Consider the following 21,005-nt stretch of genomic DNA (forward strand, 5'->3'; position numbering starts at 1 on the left):
ACATAAAGACTAGCATGATGTTACTCTTAGAACATTAACAGGAAACAAGTTCTAAGGCTATCTCCTCCTACTTCATTTTTTTTCTCTTCCTGTCCAGATAATCATGAGTCATCATCCTGTATAAATGAATAATAGTTTAATTTAAAGAAGCCAGTATTGTTTGGAGGTCGTTTATCACTTCACGGCTCTCATTCACAGTCAAGTCATGTGGAACTACACAACTTTCTTTTTGTGCACTGGAGCTGGAAATCTTGTTGAGTTTGTGAGGCCTTACTTCTGCATATTTGAATCTGGTGACCAAATTAAACATTGTTCTAAGTAAGCAGGTGGGTGGGGATGGTGATGGGCTGGGACTGAGGTACGGAGACGGAGAGCTGCCTTGAGAGATTTTGGGCTTTTGCACTTGTGATTTCAGGGCATGGAAGCTGGATTTGGGTTTGAATAGTAGTATGTTGATAGTGGTGTGTGTGATAGAGAACTGATCCTAAAACTTAATATTTCAATAAGAGCAATCATAAAGGACAGAAAATGGGACACTTTTTAAAGGCTAACTAAAGAAATTGGATTTATACTGTTAGGACTAATGATTGAAAGCAAAGGAAAACTCAAGCAACGTTCCTCAGCCGGCACATTCAAATGATAAATTGCATTTAAGCACTGAAAGAAACAACAGCTGCAGTTAATGAAAAGCCAAATTTATCTAAATTTCTCCAGTTGATCAGTCAAAATAATCAGTATGGCTCTCACTCCGTAATCACTTTTTGGCGGGGGAGGGGGAGGAGAGGGGAGATGGGAGACAGGGAGGACAAAGAGAGAAGATAGGTTTTTATTTTAAAAGGTATGGCTTCCAAAAAGGAACTGTAAAACTACTGAGTTGTAGAAAATTCATTTTCTTGTTATCAATATCATCAATACTCTAGATTTGTTGTTTTATTTTTAACTCTCCTAAGGATAATGCAGTTGGCTCTTGTATGGAAGGAAGCCTATAGACGTGGGCTGGAGGCGGGAAATCCAGGGGCGGGTTGTGATAATGATACAAATCTGAAATGCTTTCCAAAACATCATATGTCCATTGAGCTGTTTCATTATTACAACACCTGTGAAATAGACAACAGGTATTGTTCGTGGCAGTTTTACACAGACAGGTACCAAAGGTTTGGGGGGGCCAAGTGACCTACCCAAAGTCAGCTAATAAGCTCCTCTACAAGCTGGGGACAGAAGAAGATGTCCACACTCCTCACCAAACGCTTTACTAGAAAACGGAAATAAATTCTCCATGCCTCATATCCTTACTTGGTGAAAGCAGGAAAATCCTGTTGCAGAAACCACTTGGAGGAGCTGCCATCAAAGGCTGCCTGGGGCCAGCTTCCCTCCAGCACAGAGCTCTGTGCAGAGCCTGCATGTGGTGTGGAATTCCATTAGAACTTACTCACCATATGTTTGTCTGCTGGTGCTCAATGGAACCTGAGGGAGGGCATAATGGATCTCCGTTACTAAACCGTGTGGAAGGCTTCCAGAGATTTAATAGTCTACCTCGAGGTGATGAATAGAGGCGCTCTTGTGTGCCTTGCATAATCAGGGAGCCTTGGTGCTCTGAATGCGCCACGCTCTCCTCCGACACCCTTCTGGAAAAGTCTGTACAGCTGGCACTCCTGGAGTCATTTCAAAAGTGGAGATGGGCGGGGAGGGTGCCTTCCTCTCATCTTCCTCGAGAAAAGATCTGCGGGATGAGATTGCACTGATAGCTGGAGATTTTGAGTAGAAGGAAATAGGCTAGAGGATTGGAGAGGAGAGGGAAGGCATTCGGTGACCTGGATTTCCCTCCTTGCAGATGTAGTGGTCTGATCATTCTACCAAGGCCATGACTGTGAAGAGCACTGTGGGTGGTGGCTGGTGGCCCACGGGAGCTGGCTTGTGCACGGCGCCCGAAGCCAAAGGTGAGGGGCCGCTGGTAGCACTGAACCATGAGGCTGCCAAATGGCCATGAAATTTTATTCCTTCCAGTTAATTTTCTCACTGATGTGCTTTTAATTCATATGGCGTAGGAGCGACAGAAATAGAACTATGGTAGAACTTTGCTGGTTTGTCTGCCAGGGAACTGAACACTTGAAAAGGTAGGAGCGCAAGGAGACTGAGCCCGTGAACTCAGGAAGGGCAGAAACCAAGCTGCTTCTCCAGTGGATTCAAAGTCTAGATAGCTGTGAGAGTGGGGGACATGGAGAGTGCAGGTTATTCGTTCTTTTTCTCATTCCTGTGGCTCTTTACCATCCCCTCTGGTCTTCCGCCATCTTGTAGGTAACATTTCTCATTGCTGCCTCTTCTCTTCTCTTCTCTTCTCTTCTCTTCTCTTCTCTTCTCTTCTCTTCTCTTCTCTTCTCTTCTCTCTCTTCTCTTCTCTTCCTTTTTTTTTTTTTTTTTTAATGGAATTTCGCTTTTGTTGCCCAGGCTGGAGTACAATGGCGCAATCTCGGCTCACTGCAACCTCTGCTTCCCGGGTTCAAGCGATTCTCCTGCCTCAGCCTCCCGAGTAGCTGGGGTCACAGGCATGCACCACCACGCCCGGCTAATTTTGTATTTTTAGTAGATACGGGGTTTCTCCATGTTGGTGAGGCTGGTCTCGAACTCCCGACCTCGGGTGATCTGCCCACGTTGGCCTCCCAAAGTGCTGGCATTACAGGCATGAGACACCGCGCCTGGCCTTCCTTTCCTTTTTTGACAGTCTAACCCACACATTAAATCCTACCATGAAAACCATAGCCCATCCCTCCAGTATGGACTGTGCATTGCACCAAAATATGAGGGCATTTTTGGTACCTGGAGCCATGTTTGAAGTGGATGGAATGCTGAAAGCCGACAGAGAGCCATCTTTTCATGGACTTGCCTGCAGGTCTGTGCATGAAGGAATCTTGTATAATTCTTCCAGTTTAAGCAAACTATGAGGTATTCGTTTTTCATTTATTCAGCATCTACCATGTAGCAAGTACTTGTCAGACATGCAGAGTACAACAACAAACAAGGCTTGGTGCTTGCCCTCTAGAGGCTTTCTGGGAATGCATTAAAATAAACCAGAAGTTGGTGAAGTGTTAGATGTGTGGCAGAATTTCCTTTTCCTATCTCTTTGTTTACACAGGGAACTCCAGGAATTGGGAGAGGATAATGGGGCTAATTGTAATGTCAAGGTAGAGAGAGAGTTTGTAATGTGACTTAAGGTTGGGAAGGGGCAAATTTTCTTTTAGGATTATAAAGTAAAATTATATCAGACACTAGCCAAGGGTGCAGTTGGGCATGAATCGCTTATCTAGACCTAATGGGCAGTTATTGTCAGATTGATCTCCCATGCCAATGGGAGATGCATCTGAAATTGTTTTCAGATACTTGAGGAGAACAAAAGAAATAAAAGAGGAAGCTGAGCCAGAGAGTGGGCCACCTCCGCTCCCTCAACTCCTGGGGTCCAAAGCTCCCCTTGTCTTTCATCTAGAAGCAAAAGAGGGAGAGAATAGCTTAGACCACAACACATGGCAGGCTTTGAACCTTGCAAGGTCAGGAATGCACCAAAGCTAAAGGAAGAGAATTAATTTCAGGAATGGAAAAGTTTGGGACTTCTGGAGCAAAGAAACTAGGAGAAAGAACGTCAGAAAATTTGGGTAGTTCAACTAGCCTTTACTTGTTTATACTTGTAGTGCTGGTGTTATTCTCAGGGTGTACTTGAAGATCAAAATAAGAGTTTCCAATCCAACTAGGGTAGGAGGGTTTAGGGGAGAGTGGAAGAAGTGTACCATCATCTGTAAATCCTGAAGCATCTTAGACATTAGCACAGGACAGTCAAACAGAGGCCAGCAGATATTAGCTCTGTTCGTTATTCTTCACAAATTCCTGTGCTTTCTCTGTATACACCTTGTCTTTTCTCCTTTGCAACATTATCTTCATGAGGATTCTTTGTTCTTTTCTACCAGGCTAGTGGTTGTGGATATACTTGGGACTCTTCCTTTTCCCAGTGCTAGACTCTCTAGTTAGGAGGATCAGTAGGTCTCTGGGGAGAGAGTAGGAAATTCAAAGGTCATAGAAAGATGAGGCACGGGACAGAGAGCTGCAGGGAGAATCATTACTCTTTCTTCTCAGCCATAAAGTTTTCTGCAGTGTGACACCAAGTTGGCCTTCCAGGCCTATTTCTCAGTCCTGCTGTAGTCACCCTGGCTTCTGGGCCTTCCCTTGACGTTCCTTGGCTTCTTTGTCATGCTATTGTTTACAAAGTCTCTGGTTTCCTATACCAGTCCTAAAGGGGATGCTATCCATTTTCTCTCAATCCTACCTGATGTAGCTTTCGGAAACGCACAAAAGACTCTTTTTACAAACTCCTTGAGCATTTATTGGCAGAATGTTGTTCCTTAGAGGTAGCTAATTTTTTTTTTCTTTCTTCTAGATGCTTTTGAGATTTTTTTCTATGATTTGCTGTTCCAAAAATTCATGAGAATGTGTCTGGATATGGATGTGATCCCTTTCAAAGTTAAAAACCCAAATTCTTCTCTCTAGGCCTTTTCCATTTTTTATCTGCAAAGTGGAAATAACTACTTACCTTCAGATTGTTGGGAGAGTTTAATAAGATGAAAGACATAAAAGCACAGTATCACCTGCAAGTTTACCCCCTCCCTACCTCAGCAAATCCATACCTGGCCAATTAGCAAGAGTAGAAGATTTCTAAAGGTTCCCCAGTAGCCTTACATAGGGAAAGGTGGTGCTTTCAGCTACAGAATATCTTCTCAGCATTTGTAAGCTTCTTTAATTGGTAACAGATCCAATGATCCAATCCAGCAGCTGCAGCAGGTAGAAGGGTTGAAAGATTCTAGAAGCTGCCTACTCCTGCTGCGTTAGACATTTACATTATAATCATTGGCCTCGTTTTCCTGTTTATCTCCTTAAACTTTTTTTTTAATCAGCTTTTCCCTCCAGGTGTGATTTACATACAGTTATATTCACCCTTTTAAGTGTTCAGTTCATTAAGTTTTGGCAAATATTTATCATCACTGCCTCATTATACTCACGATAAAGAATATTCCCATCAACCCAGAATCTACTTCATGCTTCTTTCCCTTTAATCACCTCTGCCTCCTTCCAGTCCCTGGCAATCACCGTTGGGCTTTCTATCATTTTAGTTTTGCCCTTCCCTGTATTTCTTATAAATTGAATCATACAGTTAGGTAGTTGTATGTCTTGGGTTTCTTTCATTTAGCAAACTGCTTTTAAGATTCATCGATGTTGTTTTATGTAGCATGAACTATTTCCTTTATATTGTTGAGTAGTATTCCAATGTGTAGATATACCAGAATATGCTTGTTTATTCATAGTTGATAGACATTTGGGTTATTTGCAGTTGTTGACTATTATTAATAAAGTGACTATGAACATTTGCACACAAAACATTGTATAGAAATATGCTTCCATTTCTCGGGTAAATACTATGAGTAGAATTGCTGAGTGATATGATAAGCGTATGCCAAAATGGTTTCCAAAATGGCTGTATAATTGTATATTCCCACCAGCAATGTATGAGTTTCAGTTGCTCCATATTCTCATCAATCCTAGGTATTGTCAGTCTTTTTAATTCTAGCTATTTCAGAGAGAGTATAGTGGTATTTCATTGTGGTTTTAATTTGCATTTCTCTAATGACTAATGACGTTGAACATCTTTTTATGTGCTTATTTGCCATTCATATTTTCTTTGTTCAAATCTTTTACTCATCTAAAAAATCAAGTTGTCTTATTATTGAATTGTGTTTTTTAGTATGTTCTGGATTCAAGTCTTTCATCAGATACAAATTTTGCAAACATTTTCTCCCACCCATTTTGTGGCTTGTATTCTTATTAATAGTCAATTTTAAAGATCAAAAGTTTTTAATTTGACAAAGTCTAATTTGTCATGTTTCTCTTTGTATTTTCTGTGTCCTATTTTTGAAATATTTTCCTAACCCAAGATCACAAATATTTTTTCTTATGGATTTTTTTTGAAGTTTTATAGTTTTAGCTCTTATATTTAGACGTGTGATGCTTCTTGAGTTAATTTTTATGTATTGTGAAAGGTTAGTGTCTAGGCTTGTTATTTCTCCAAATGGATATCCAATTGTTCCAGCACTATTTGTTGGAGAAAACTATCTTTCCCTATTGAATAACCTTGACATCTTTGAGTAGATCTATTATTGGACTCCTTTTTGTTCCACTGATCTGTATGTCTATCCTCATATAAATACTATACTGACTTAATTATTATAGCTTTACAGTAAGTCTTGAATCAGGTGGTGAACACTTTCTAACTTTTTCTTTTTCAAATTTATTTTAGCAATTTCAGGTCATTTCATTTCCCTATAAAATTTAGAATCAGCTTACCAGTTTCTGCAAAAAGACTGCTGTGATTTTGATTGCGATTGTATTAAACCCTTAGATCAATATGGAAAAGTTGGTACATTAATGATTTTGAGTCTTTCATTCATGAACATAGTATGTCTGTTTATTCAGATCTTTAATTTCTTTTAGCAATACTTTATTTTGTAGTTTTTAGTATGTCAGTATTACACATATTTAGACAAATCTCTAACTCTTCATATTTTTGACACGATTGTAAATGGTATATTTATATTTTAAAAGTAAACGTCCAATTATTTGTTGCTAGTATATATAAATGCAATTGATTTTTATATATTCATCTTGTATTCTGTGATCTTGCTAACCTCACTTTTTAGTTCTGGTAGCTATTTGTATATTCCTTGGGATTTTTCATGTGGACAATTGGGCCATCTGCAAATAGAGACAGTTTTACTTCATTATTTTAACTCTCTATGATTTTAATTGTTTTTTCTTCCCTTATTGCACTGGTGGAATATCAGTACAATGTTAAATAGAAGTGGTGTGAGCAGAGATCCTGACCTTGTTCCTGATTTTAGGGAGAAAGCATTCAGTCTTATCTCCACATATGTTAAAATTCCAGAATACCATTTTCTTATTGTTTTAGATAGTCAACTATCTTTTTAAAGACATTAAAAAATCAGATTAAAGTCTTTTATACTCGCCATTTCCATTGCTCTTCATCCCTTTGTGAAGATCTAAATTTCCATCTGATATTTTCCTTCTGCCCGAGGAATTTTAACCTTTTTTTGTAATGCATGTTTACTGACAAAGAATTATTTAGGCATTTGTTTTTCGCAAAACATCTTTATCTTGTCTTCAGTTTTGAAAGGTAAGTATGCTGAGTGTAAAACTCTACATTGACAGTGTTTTCTTTTAGTATTTTAAACATGTCTCTCCATTGTCTTCTGTCATGCATATTTTTGGAGAAGTCTGCTGACATTCTTATTTTTGTTTATTTGTATTAAGTGTGTCATTTTTTATTTGGCTGCTTTTAAGATGTTCTTTTTTTTGGCACTTTTATGATAATTTGCCTTGGTGTGATTTTCTATGTCTATTTTGCCTGAAGTTTGTTGAGTTTCTTGGATTTGTGGATTTACAGTTTTCATCAAATTTAGTTTTTTGGCCATCATTTCTTCAATTTTTTTTTTTTTCTTTCTGTCTCAATCCCTAGTCCTTTTTTCCTTTCAAAACTTTAATTAAATGTATGTTAGACTGGCTGATATTTCCCCAAATGCACTGAAGTTTTGTTTTGCTCTGTTCATTTTTTAAATTCTTTTTTTCTCTTTGTGCTTTACATAGAATATTTTTTTATTGCTACGCTTTCAAATTCACTTTTTGTTTTTGCAATGTTTAATATGCTGTTAATCTTGTCCAGTGTATTTATCAATACATATCCCTAGAAGTTCATATAGTTCTTTTTTATATCTTCCACGTTTTTTCTCATCCCATTTATGTTTTGAGAAATATCCTTGAATATATGGAATATATTTTTGATAGTGTTTTTAAGTCTTCTCTAATAATTTAATTATTTCTGTTGTGTCTGGGTCAGTTTCGACTGGTTGAATTTTCCCCTAGTTATAGGTCATATTTTTCTGCTTTTTAAAACATGCTTATAACTTTTTATTGGACTCTAGTCATTATGAATTTTATGTTCATTCATGCTGGGTTTTGCTGTATTCTTTAAAGCATGTCGAATTTGTTCTGCATATAGTTATGTTACTTTCATATCAGTCTTATCATTTCCAGGCATGCTTTTAAGTTTTGTTAGGGCATGTCCAGAGCAGCCTTTATTCTACTGATCATTTAGCTTCACTATGAAACCACCCCCATTCTGAGGACTCTATTCAGTTTCCTGTGTATCATGAGATCCCTCTTCTGTGGTGGTTTGGAATTTGAACATAAACTCTTCCTAGCCATATGTGAACTATGAAAATTATTTGATCTATTACTTTCCAAAGTTTCACCCCATATTATGTACAGATTATTTTTCAAAGACTTGAGGGCATCCCTCTGTAGTTCTCCGGAACCCTCTATGCAGCCCTACTTACTCTTGTCTGCAAATTCTGGACACATTGGCCTCCCTGTCTTTGTTTCCTAAACTTAGTGAGAAAAAGTCGACTGAATTCTCTTCCTGTTTGAGTTCTCCCTCCTGTACTGAGGCCTGGAAACTCTCTCTAGGCGGTGATTTGGGTTAATTTTACTGCTCATCTCATTTGTTTCCTTTCTCTCACAGATCATAGTCCCGTGCTATCTGCTGCACATGTCTGAATACTATTTCATATTTTTTGTCTGATTTTCAGTTGTTTACAGAGACATTTCCCATAGCAGTTAATTCTTCATTGGCAGAAGTGATAGTCCTAGACTTTTAACAAAGGAAGCAATTGATGCACAAATACGTTCCTTATATTTTTTTAAAAAGGGCAAATAATACTGGTTAAAAGCAATTCCCTCTAGACTTCTTCACCTGTCCCCATCCAATGTCACCTCTACCCTACATCAGTCCTTTCTGTAGAGGTAACTACCATTACCAGTTTGGTGTTTATTTTTTCTATTTTTTCTGATCTCATTCCATACATTTACAAATTTATATTTGTTTAAATGGGAATATGCTATGGTTTTATATTTTTTGAGATTTGACCATTTTTGTATAAGTGAAATTTGTACAACTTGTCATTTTCACTTAGTGTACGTCTGTGATATATTGCCATATGAGTTTAAATAAATATTCTTTTAAACTGCTGCATAGTATATTAATATGAATATGGACATATGATATACTATATAGTATCTAGTTTATCCATATGAATATGTTTTAATTCATTTAACAACTTCCTGTCTTTAGACTTCTTAACTTTCTGACCAATAAGTAGTTATGGACTACTGAATATTTGATTAAAAAAAACAAATTGTAAGCAATATTAATCATTCAGAATGGTGGTTAATATGTCAATTGAAATAACATAAGATTAAAGCAAATAATCCCTGCCCCCAGGTTATAAAATGGAACATTGCTAGCTTTTTAGAAATTTTCTTTGTTTCTTTCTGACATAATTCCCTCTACCCTTCAAACATAACTACATACTACTCTTCTGTGGTAATCATTTCTCTTGTTTACTTTATACTGTTACCACTAATGCACATCAGTAAATTGCATTGCATTTCCTTCTCTTTTTGAACTTAATACAAATGGAATGACACTGTAAATATTGTTTTGTCACTTGCTTCTTTTTCTCATTTCTGTTTGTGAAATTCATTGACATGTATTATTGATATGTACTTAATTTTATTGTGGTATATTATTCTACTTTAAATATGCTACACTTTATTTTTTCCATTCTACTGTTGATGTACATTTGGGATGTGTCCAATTTTAGGCAATGTTCCTATGAACGACTGGTACAAACCTTCCAAGGCATGAGTTTCTCTGGTGTATATATCTAGAATTGCTTGGTCCTAATGCATGCATGGGTGCTACATTTTTAGGCATGGTCAAATTTTTTCCAAAGGAGTTTTGCAAATATATACCTCCACAAACAGTGTTTGAACTTTGACATTGCATCCACATCCTCACCAGCACTTGGTATTGTAAAACGTAAAATTTTCTTTCTTTCTTTCTTTTTTTTTTTGAAACGGAGTCTCGCTTTGTCATCCAGGCTGGAGTGCAGTGGTGCAATCTCAGCTCATTGCAAGTTCCACCTCCCGGATTCACCCCATTCTCCTGCCTCAGCCTCCCGAGTAGCTGGGATTACAGGCGTCTGCCACCATGCCCGGCTAATTTTTTGTTTTTTTTTAGTAGAGACGGGGTTTTCCCATGTTGGCCAGGATGGTCTTGATCTCCTGACCTCGTGATCCACCCGCCTTGGGCTCTCAAAGTGCTGAGACTACAGGCGTGAGCCGCCGCGCCCAGCCAACATAATTTTTTCAAATCTCATACCAGTGTAGTAATTACTAAGTGTTCTTTTAATTTGCATTTCTTTGATTATTAGTAAGGTCAAGAACCTTTTTATGTTTATTGACTATTCAAATTTCCTTTTTATAATTAATTAATTAATTAATTTTTATTTTTTTGAGACGGAGTCTCACTCTGTTGCCCAGGCTGGAGTGCTGGAGTGCAGTGGCGTTATCTTGGCTCACTGCAACCTCTGCCTCCCAGGTTCAAGCGATTATCCTGCCTCAGCCTCTCAAGTAGCTGGGACTACAGGTACACGCCACCATGCCCGGCTAACTTTTGTATTTTTAGTAGAAATGGGATTTCACTTTGGTGGCCAGGCTTGTCTTGAACTCCTGACCTTGTGATCCGCCCGCTCTTTGGCCTTCCAAAATTCTGGGATAACAGGTGTGAGCCACTGTGCTAGGCCTCAAATATTGTTTTTTAAAGTTGAGTCTTTTGTTCATTTCTTTTTCTTGCTTCTCCTTCTTTCTTCCTCTTTTTTTTTCTTCATCTTTTTTTTTTAAGCAATTTGCAGAAATTATACTATAATCTGGATTGTCATTCTTCTTTAATTACTTGAGTTGCAAATATTTTCTATCAGTTGGAGGTTATCTTCCCACTATCTTTGTGGTGTCTTTTGATGAACAAAACTTCCTAATTTTAGTATAGTCTAATTTTTCATTTTATTTATTACAAAGTTTACTTTTTGTGTCTTATTTAAAAACTCTTATATACCAAGAAGATATTAACTAAAATATTTTATCTTTACTTTTCATATATAGGTGTTTAGGATTAAATAACTGGATTGATTACCTGTATATGTATATGTAGATAAAGGTAAATTTTAATTTTTCTCTAAAGAATACCTGATTCTGATAGCACAATTTTCTTTTGAAATTTTGTTATTTTTTCCACTGAACTACAATGCAACTCAATTATATATCAGTTGTCCTGGTATGTATTGTTGAGGTTCTGGGTTCTCTGTTTTGTTTGATTTTCTCTGTTTCTACCTTTTAGCCTATACCAGGCTGTTTTAATAATAGTAGCTTTATAATAATTTTTAATAATTAGTAGAACAAGGTCCCCTCTCCCCAGTTTTCTTCTTCATGCTTATCTTGGTCAAGAATAGCCAACACTTTAATAGTTTCACATGAATTTTAGAATCAGCTTTCAATTTCAAAGCACTCAAACATACACGTACATGCACATTTCTTTCCTCACTTCTCTCTTCACCCTCCCTGTGCCATTCACACACAACAAACTGTTGAGATTTTGGTATTTATTCTATTGAATATATAGATCAATTTAGGGAGAATGAACATCTTTATTACTGGAGTCTTTTAATCCCATATAGTCTACTTTGTATTTATTTACATTAAAAATCTTTAAAAGCAGTGTTATTTTTTCTGTAGAGTTTTTTTATTATTTTAGTAAATTTTTTCCTAGATAATCCATATTTTATAAATGGTGTTTTAAAAATGTCACCTTCTAGGTAACTGTTGCTAGTATATAAAAATGTAATGGTTTTTATATGTAATTTTATATCAAATATTCTTGGTAAACTTGATTCCTGTTATGTATATGAACAACAGTTTTATTTTTTCCAAATCTTTATCCTTTTTATTTCTTTGCAGTATTGTCTAGGATCTCCAGTATATTGTTGAATAAAATTAGTGATAGTGGATATTTTTGTCTTATTTGTAATCACAAAGGGAATACTTTTAATATTTTACTCTTAAAAATGGGACTTAATATATATTATATATATGATTATGTATTTTTAAAAAAATTATTTATTTTCCCCATAAGTTATTGGGGTACAGGTGGTATTTGGTTACATGAATAAATGCTTTGTGGTAATTTGTGAGATTTTGGTGCACCCATCACCTGAGCAGTACGCACTGCACCACATTTGTAGTCTTTTATCCCTCATCCCCCTCTCACGCTTCCCCCCAAGTCCCCAAAGCCCATTGTATCATTCTTATGCCTTTGCGTCCTCATAGCTTAGCTCCCACATATCAGTGAGAACATATGATGTTTGGTTTTTCATTCGTGAGTTACTTCACTTAGAATAATGGTCTGCAGTTTCATCCAGGTCACTGCAAATGCTGTTAATACATTCCTTTTTATGGCCGCATAGTATTCCATTATGTATCTATGTGTGTATATATATATGAATATGTAAATCACAGTTTATCCACTTGTTGGGCATTTGGGTTGGTTCCACGATTTTGCTATTGTGAATTGTGCCACTATAAACATAAGTATCCAAGTATCTTTTTCGAATAATGACTTCTTTTCCTTTGGGTAGATACCAGGTAGTGGGATTGCTGGATCAAATGGTAGTTCTACTTTTAATTCTTTAAGGAATCTCCACACTGTTTTCTATAGTGGCTGTACTAGTTTATATTCCCACCAGCAGTGTAGAAGTGTTCCCTCTTCACCACATTCATGCCAACATCTACTGTTTTTTTTTATTTTTTGATTGTGGCCATTCTTGCAGGAGTAAGGTGGTTTTGATTTGCATTTCCCAGATCATTAGTGATGTTGGGCATTTTTTCATGTTTGTTGGGCATTTGTATATCCTCCTTTGAGAATTGTCTATTCATGTCCTTAGCCCACTTTTTGATGGGTTTGTTTGGTTTTTTTTTTTTGCTGATTTGTTTGAGTTTGTTGTAGATTCTGGGTATTAGTCCTTGGTCAGATGTGTAGATTGTGAAGATTTTCTCCCACTCTGTGGGTTGTCTGTTTACTCTGTTGACTGTTCCTTTTGCTGTTTAAAAGCTCTTTAGTTTAATTAGGTCCCAACTATTTTTCTTGGTTTTTGTTTCATTTGCTTTTGTGTTATTGGTCATGAAATCCTTGCCTAAAACAATATTTAGAAAGGTTTTTCCAATGTTATCTTCCAGAATTTTTATAGTTTCAGGTCTTAAGTTTAAGTGCTTAATCCATCTGGAGCTGATTTTTGTATAAGGGACGAGGATCCAGTTTCATTCTCCTACATGTGGCTAGCCAATTATCCCAGCACCATCTGTTGAAAAGGGTGTCCTTTCCCCACTTTATGTTTTTGTTTGATTTATTGAACATCAGTTGGCTTTGGTTTATTTGGTTTATTTCTGGGTTCTCTATTCTGTTTCCTTAGTCTATATGCCTGTTTCTATATCAGTACCATGCTGTTTTGGTGGCTATGGCCTTATAGTATAGTTTGAAATCAGGTAGTGTGAAGCCACCAGATTTGTTCTTTTTGCTTAGTCTTGCTTTGGCTCTACAGGCTCTTTTATGGTTCCATATGAATTTTAGAATTGTTTTTTTCTAATTCTGTGAAGAATGATGATGGTATTTTGATGGGTATTGCCTTGAATTTGTAGGTAGCTTTTGGCAGTATGGTCATTTTCACAGTATTGATTCTACCCATCCATGAGCATGGGATGTGTTTCCATTTGCTTGTGTCGTCTATGATTTCTTTCAGCTGTGTTTTATAATTTTCCTTGTAGAGGTCTTTTGACTCCTTGGTTAGGTATATTTCTAAGTATTTTTGTTTGTTTGTTTTTTGCAGCTATTGTAAAAGGGGTTGAGTTCTTGATTTGATTCTCTGCTTGGTTGCTGCTGGTGTATAGAAGATGGGAAATTTGCTGAATTGTTTTATCAGTTTTAGGAGGTTTCTGGAGGATTTCTTAGGGTTTTCAAGGTAAATGATCATATCATCAGCAAACAGTGACAGTTTGACTTCCTCTTTGCTGATTTGGATGCCCTTTATTTCTTTTTCTTGTCTGATTGCTCTAGCTAGGACTTCTAGTACTATATTAAAGAGGAGTGGTGAGAGGGGGCATCCTTGTCTTGTTCCAATTCTCAGAGAGAATGCTTTCAACTTTTCCTCATTCGGTATTATGTTGGCTGTGGGTTTGTCTTAGATGACTTTTATTACATTAAGATATGTCCCTTGTATGCTGATTTTGCTGAGAGTTTTAATCATAAAAGGATGCTGTATTTTGTTGAATGTTTCTTCTGCATCTATTGAGATGATCATGTGATTTTTGTTTTTAGTTGTGTTTATGTGGTGTATCACATTTACTGACTTGTGTATGTTAAACCATCCCTGTATCCCTGATATGAAACCTACTTGATCATGGTGGATTATCTTTTTGATATGTTGTTAGATTCAGTTAGCTAGCAAGTATTTTGTTAAGGATTTTAGCATCAATGTTCATCAAGGATATTGAGCTATAGTTTTCTTTTTTGGTTATGTTCTTTCTTGGTTTTGTTATTAGGGTGATGCTGGCTTCATAAAATGAATTAGAGAGGGTTCCTTCTTTCTTTATCTTATGGAATAGTGTCAAAAGGATTAGTACCAATTCTTCTTTGCATGTCTGGTAGAATTCTGCTGTGAATCTGTCTGGTCCTGGACTTTTTTTTGTTGGTAATTTTTAAATTACCATTTCAATCTCTCTGCTTGTTATTGGTCTGCAGGGGGTGTCTAATTCTTCCTGATTTAAGCTAGGAGGGTTGTATTTTTCCACCTCTTCTAGGTTTTCTAGTTTATGTGTGTAAAGGTGTTCATAGTAGCTATGAATGATCTTTTGTATTTCAGTGTTGTCAGTTGTAATAACTCCTGTTTCGTTTCTTAGTGAGGTTATTTGGATTTTCTCTCTTCTTTTCTTGGTTATTCTTGCTAGTGGTCTATCAATTTTATTTATCTTTTCAAAGAACCAGCTTTTTGTTTCATTTATCTTTGTTTAAGTATGTTTTTTTTTTTGTTTTTGTTTTTGTTTTTTTTTTTTTTTTTCATTTAGTTCTGCCCTGATCTTAGTAATTTCCTTCCTTCTGCTGGACTTGGGTTTGGTTTGTTCTTGTTTCTCCGGTTCCTTGAGGTATGACCTTAGAATGTCAATTTGTGATGTCTTTTTGATGTAGGTACTTAGGGCTGTGAACTTTCCTCTTAGCATCACCTTTGCTGTATCAAAGAGGTTTTGATAGGTTGTGTCATTATCATCATTCAGTTCGAAGAATTTTTAAATTTCTATCTTGATTTTGTTTTTGACCCATTGCTAATTCAAGAGCAGATTATTTAATTTCCATGTACTTGAAGAGCCTTTTTTTTGTCATATTACTAGGCTTGGCTTCCTTCTCATTTGGGTAGGCTCCGTCAGAGGGAAGGTCTAGGGTGAAGGCTGCTGTTCAGATTCTTTTGTCCCACGGGGTATTCCCTTGATGTATTACTCTCCCCCTTTTCCTGTGGATGTGGCTTCCTGTGAGCTGAACTGTGGTGATTGTTGTCTGTCTTCTGGGTCTAACCACCTAGCGAGTCTACCCAGCTCTGGCCTGGTACTGGGGGTTGTTTGCACAGAGTCCTGTGATGTGAACCGTCTATGGGTCTCTTAGCTGTGGATACTAGTGCCTGTTCTGGTGGAGATGGCAGGGGGTGTGCAATGGACTCAATGAGTGTTCTTAGCTTTGGTGGTTTAATGCTCTATTTTTATGCTGGTTGGCCTCCTGCCAGTAGGTGGAGCTTTCCAGAAAACATCAGCTTTAGTAGTATAGAGAGGGACTGATGGTGGTTGGGGTCCTAGAACTCTGAAGATTATATGCCCTTTGTCTTCCGCTACCAGGGTAGATAGGGAAGGACCATCAGGTTGGGGCAGGGCTAGGCATTGAACTCAGATTCTCCTTGGACTTTGGGTGGATCTTGCTGTGGCTGCTGTGGGGGATGGGAGTGATGTTCCCAGGTCACTGGAGTTGTGTACATAGGAGGGTTATGGCTGTCTGCTGAGTCATGCAGTTTGTCAGGAAAATGGAGGAAAGCTGGCAGTCACAGGCCTCACCCAGCTCACATGCAAAATGAAGGGGTGGTCTCACTCCCACTGTGCTCCCCCCAACAGTCCCCATCTGTTTCCAGGCAGAGGGCATGATGGAGGGCGTGACGGGGTTGAAAACCTGCCCTAGGCTTTCCACCTCCCAGCTACCAGAGAAAAGGGCTTGGTTCTTCCCCTGCCTGTGGAGTCCGCATGCCAGATTTGCGCCCTCCCCTGAGTTCTGGCCAGGAGGCTTCTTGCCCTATTCAAATTGTTAGAGAGTTCAGTTAGAGATTTCCTTCTCCCTGTGGAGTTGTAACCCCTGCTCCTCTTTCAATGGAACCCTGCGGTGTTAGGCAGGAATAGCCAGCTAGGCGACCCAGCGAGTGCCCACAGCCTTTCTGCTGCTTCCTCTATCCCTGTATTTCACTCGACTCTAAATTGGCTCAGCTTCAGGTAAGGTTGGAAACTTCTCCCACAAACAGACCTTCAACTTCTCCAGTGTGTGTTTGGGAGATGAGGGTCTCCCTTTCCCACCTCTGCAGTTGGGGCACTCACAGTATTTGGGGTGTTTCCTGGGTCCTGCAGGGGCAGTCTGCTTCCTTCAGAGGGTCTGTGGGTCCTCTCAGGATTGCTGGTTTGTTCTTGCAGTCGATCTGGAGTTAAAATTCACACTGCGAGCTTCCGTAAACTGTTCTGTCTGGAGCTGCAATGTAGTCCTGCCTCCCATCTGCCATGATGATCTCTCTCTCTGTTATGTATTTTTGAAATTATTACTTTAAAAATTAGTTAAGAATGTTCCCTTTTCCTATTTTTCCTAATAGTTTTTACTTTAAATTATTAAAGGATTAAAACGCTATCAAATGCTTTTTAATGCAGTTACTGTGATAATCACATGATTTTTCTCTTTTGCTCCCTTAATGTGTTGGATTATGTTAACTAATATTTTTAGTGTTAAACCAAACTTAATCATGATGTATTATTCTTTTTATACACTGTTTTATTTTGTTTTCCAAAACTGTGCTTAGTAATGCATGCAGTACTCTTTCCTTGAATGGTCCTTTTATATTTTGATATCAAAGTTAAGTTAGACTCATGCTCAGGATGTAGAAAAAGTTAGGAAGCATATGAAAAAGCAAGAAAAAAAATACGGCTTCAAAGACAAAGCAATCATCAGATCAGAATAAAATATGGCACAAATGTTGGAATTACCTGACAGGGATTTAAAATAAGTATAACTAATACTTTAAAGGATCTAATGGAAAAAGCAAACAACATGCAAGAGCAGACAGATAATCTCAGTAGGGAAATGAAAACGACAAAAATCATCACATGGAAATACTAGAAATAAAAAACACAATAAAAGAGATGAAGAATGCCTTTGTCAGGCTCATCAATAGACTTGACACATCTGAGGAAAAAAAACAGTGAATTTAAAACTAGATCTACAGAAATTATTCAGACTAAAATACGAAAAGAGAAAAATGAAAATGAAACAAAAGCATCAGAACAGACTATTCAAGAATTCTGTGACAATATCAAACATTTAAACATATGTATATCTGGAATTCTAGAATGGGGGAGAGGAGGAGGAAAAAGAAGAAGAAGGAGGAGAAAAAGGAAAAAGAAAAATTGGAAGAGGAGGAAGAAGAAGGAGGAGGAGGAAGAAGAAGAGAAGAAAGAAGGAGGAGGAGGAAGAGCAGGAAGAGGAGAAGTGAAAAAAATGGGGAAGGGGAAGAATAAGAGAAGAGGAAGAAGAAGGAAGAAGAAGAAGAAGGAGGAGGAAGAGGAGGAGGAAAAAGGAGAAAAAGGAAGAAGAAGGAAGATGAGGAGGAGAAGAAGGAAAAGGAAGAAGGAGGAGGAAGAAGAAAGGGAAGAGGAGGAGGAGGAGGAGGAGGAGGAGGAGGAGGAGGAGGAGGAAAAAAAAACAAACTCAAAGCCGAATAACTTGAAGTCTGATGTTCGAGGGCAGGAAGCATCCAACATGGAAGAAAGATGTAGGTCAGAAGACCAAGCCAGTCTAGTCTTTCCGTGTTCTTCTGTCTGCTTTTATTCTGACCATGCTGGCAGCTGATTAGATGGTGCCCACCCAGACTGAGGGTGGGTCTGTCTTTCCTGGTCCTGACTCAAATGTTAATCTCCTTTGGCAACACCCTCACAGACACACCCAGGAACAATGCTTTGCATCCTTCAAGCCAATCAAATTGACACTCAATATTCACCATCACATGGAAAGTCTTGATTTTTCAGAAAATTTTTGATGACTTGGAGTTCCTTTTTATTCTTCCTATGTATAGTGTCATCTTGATTACACTTATTACATGAACAAACCTCGACAAACCCTAGTTTGTAGCTGGCTGGCACCTCTTGACTTTCAGAGTGAATGACTATTTCATCACTGTTATATAGGGCATAGGTTTCAAACCAAAATGTTTAAATGATGGGCCAGTGAATGTACATGATGGAAGCATGCAGTGAGTATAACAGACTTGATTTTCTCTTGGTGTATATCCCCACTTTTCATAGTGACACAAATAACAGAGGAATAGTTCTCTATTACAAGAAAAACAGCAGCAGAAGCATGATGGTAAATGGCAGCTGGCATTGGGTCTCAGTGTCAGGGAATCAATATGGAATGGTGGCAACTGGCAAACTGGAAAGCACATGCCTTGTCTAAAGGGAGCAATTGTTATTAGGCAAGCTGATTGTTGCCAGGTGAATGGATAAGCCTGTTTAATAGAGAGATCTAGTTTTCAGGAGATGTCTGGAAATCAGGGTATATATGTGAAATCTCTCATTTTGAATATGCTATCAACTAACATATTTTTTTTTTTTTGAAAGAACAGTTGAGGCAGGAGAACATAGGTGGACCAAATAAGAACTTTGTGTTTGCTAGTTTTCCTGCAAGCAGAGTTATTCTCATGCAGACCTTTTGAAATGGAATCATATAATCAACATACAACTGAAAAGATCAAGGCTTAGTTTAGCAGAAAGTTGAATGACACATTATTAATCATATGATATTTGTTGTTTGAATTAAAAATGCTTATATGCTCTCCTCCCAGCATTTATTTCAATTAGTGACTGATTTGGTTCAGAAAGTTGAATTTCAGTTTCTTCTTCAGGAAAAAGTGAAAATTATTAGAAGTAATAGGTTTAGGGAAGAGACTAAGTCCCATTTGGACATCATAAGGTGGAAACAACCTTATTTTCATTTAGGTAAGCAAAACTTTGGTTTTCTTTAAGCAACATAACAAGAGAGGTTGTCATTTTCCAAGTGTGAAATATTAACCTGACAGGGCTAGGGGACAAATATCAAAGTTAACACATGGGTTACATTTGCATGTTTTCTTTCATCACTGTCCTGAGAAACTGTAAGTGATTTTCAGCTATATGTTAAAGCCTGTCTGTGTATGTAAGAGCAAGACTTCAGCAAGTTTGTTAAGTGCCTCCTTCAGTTTTGTTCCAGAATAGTGGGAACTGTTTGCAGAAGGTATGAAACCATGAGAACTCTCTCAATCCTTTTGTGTAAATGTTTTGATTAATACATTGTACAGGATCTAGTATACTGAGAATAGGAAGTAACTCATTCTTAGCTCTATAATTTTTTTTTTTTTTTTTTAAGATGGAGTCTTGCTCTGTTGCTCAGGCTGGAGTGCAGTGGCATGATCTTGGCCCAATGCAACCTCTGCCTCCTGGGTTCAAGTAATTCTCCTGCCTCAGCCTCCCGAGTAGCTGGGATTACAGGTGCATGCCACTGCACCCAGCTAATTTTTATATTTTTAGTAGAGACGGGGTTTTACCATATTGGCCAGGCTGGTCTCGAAAACCTGACCTTGTGATCCACCTGCCTTGCCCTCCCAAAGTGCTGGAATTACAGGTGTGAGCCACTGCACTCGGCCACAATTTTTTTTAACTAAAAGTGTGTGTGTGCATGTGTGCGCACACATGCACGTGCGCATGAGGGTAGAGATAGGAGAAAAGGAAGACTGCGATGTAGTATTTAATGTATTTTTATATTTAAAATGGGTTTTTGTAGACAACATATAGTTGTGTCTTATTGTGTATCCATCTGACAATCTCTGACTTTTCATTATGTTTAGATCATTTATATTTAAAGTGATTAGTGACACAATTGGATTAATATCTACTTTATTTATAACTTTTCTTTTCATCACTTTTTCTTTTCCCCCATTTTTTGCTTTCTTTCATTTTAGTTGAAAATTTTATATAATTTTTTTCCTCTTTTTGCATACCAAGGATACTTTTAAAAGTGTGTTTTTACACTTGCCCTATATTTGCAATATAAACTTATTTACTAATTTAATTCCATTTTCAAATAACACTACCTCACTTCATGTGTAGTGCAGATATCTAATCATAACAGAGTATTTCCAATTCCTGGGATGTAGACTTTTTTATTTCATTTGTTCAACAAAATTAATGTAGGATAGATTCTATGTCAGGCACTGTGCTAGTTTTGAAGAGTACGTTGGTACGTTGTAACACTGTCACAGTCTGCCCTTGTGGAAACTGTTTTTCAGCGGGGAGACTGACATGAATGAATCTATCACACAGATACAGATTGATACATGCTGATCAGCTTTATTTAGTCCTAATGCAGGCTTGCCACTGAGGGCAGTTTAGAATCTCTTCTGGGAAACTTCTCATTTCACTGGCCTCATGTATCTGTAGCCATTGGTTTTCCTGAAGATGACAGAGAAAAGCTAGATGATTTCTTGATCAAGAATTCTGAGAATCCTTATTTCTGAACTGAATCAGTTTTTGAAGGGCACAGGGAAGTATAAACTGTCTTTTCTTTTTTTTTTTTTTTTTGAGACGGAGTCTTGCTCTGTCGCCTAGGCTGGAGAGCAGTGGCGCCATCTCGG

General features: G+C 37.6%; 1 long non-coding RNA gene across 1 annotated transcript in view; it reads left to right on the forward strand.

Annotated features, from left to right (window-relative positions):
- The first annotated feature begins 244 nt into the window (after nt 1–244).
- LOC106993024 (uncharacterized) overlaps nt 245–21,005 on the forward strand; it is a 29,504-nt gene continuing 8,743 nt past the window's right edge. The window contains exons 1-2 of the long non-coding RNA XR_001439195.3: nt 245–318; nt 1,832–1,937. This is a non-coding gene — a long non-coding RNA (uncharacterized LOC106993024). The remainder of the gene's footprint in view (nt 319–1,831; nt 1,938–21,005) is intronic.

Source organism: Macaca mulatta, chromosome 13 (assembly GCF_049350105.2).
Source record: "Macaca mulatta isolate MMU2019108-1 chromosome 13, T2T-MMU8v2.0, whole genome shotgun sequence".
NCBI classification, from domain to species: Eukaryota; Metazoa; Chordata; class Mammalia; order Primates; family Cercopithecidae; genus Macaca; species Macaca mulatta.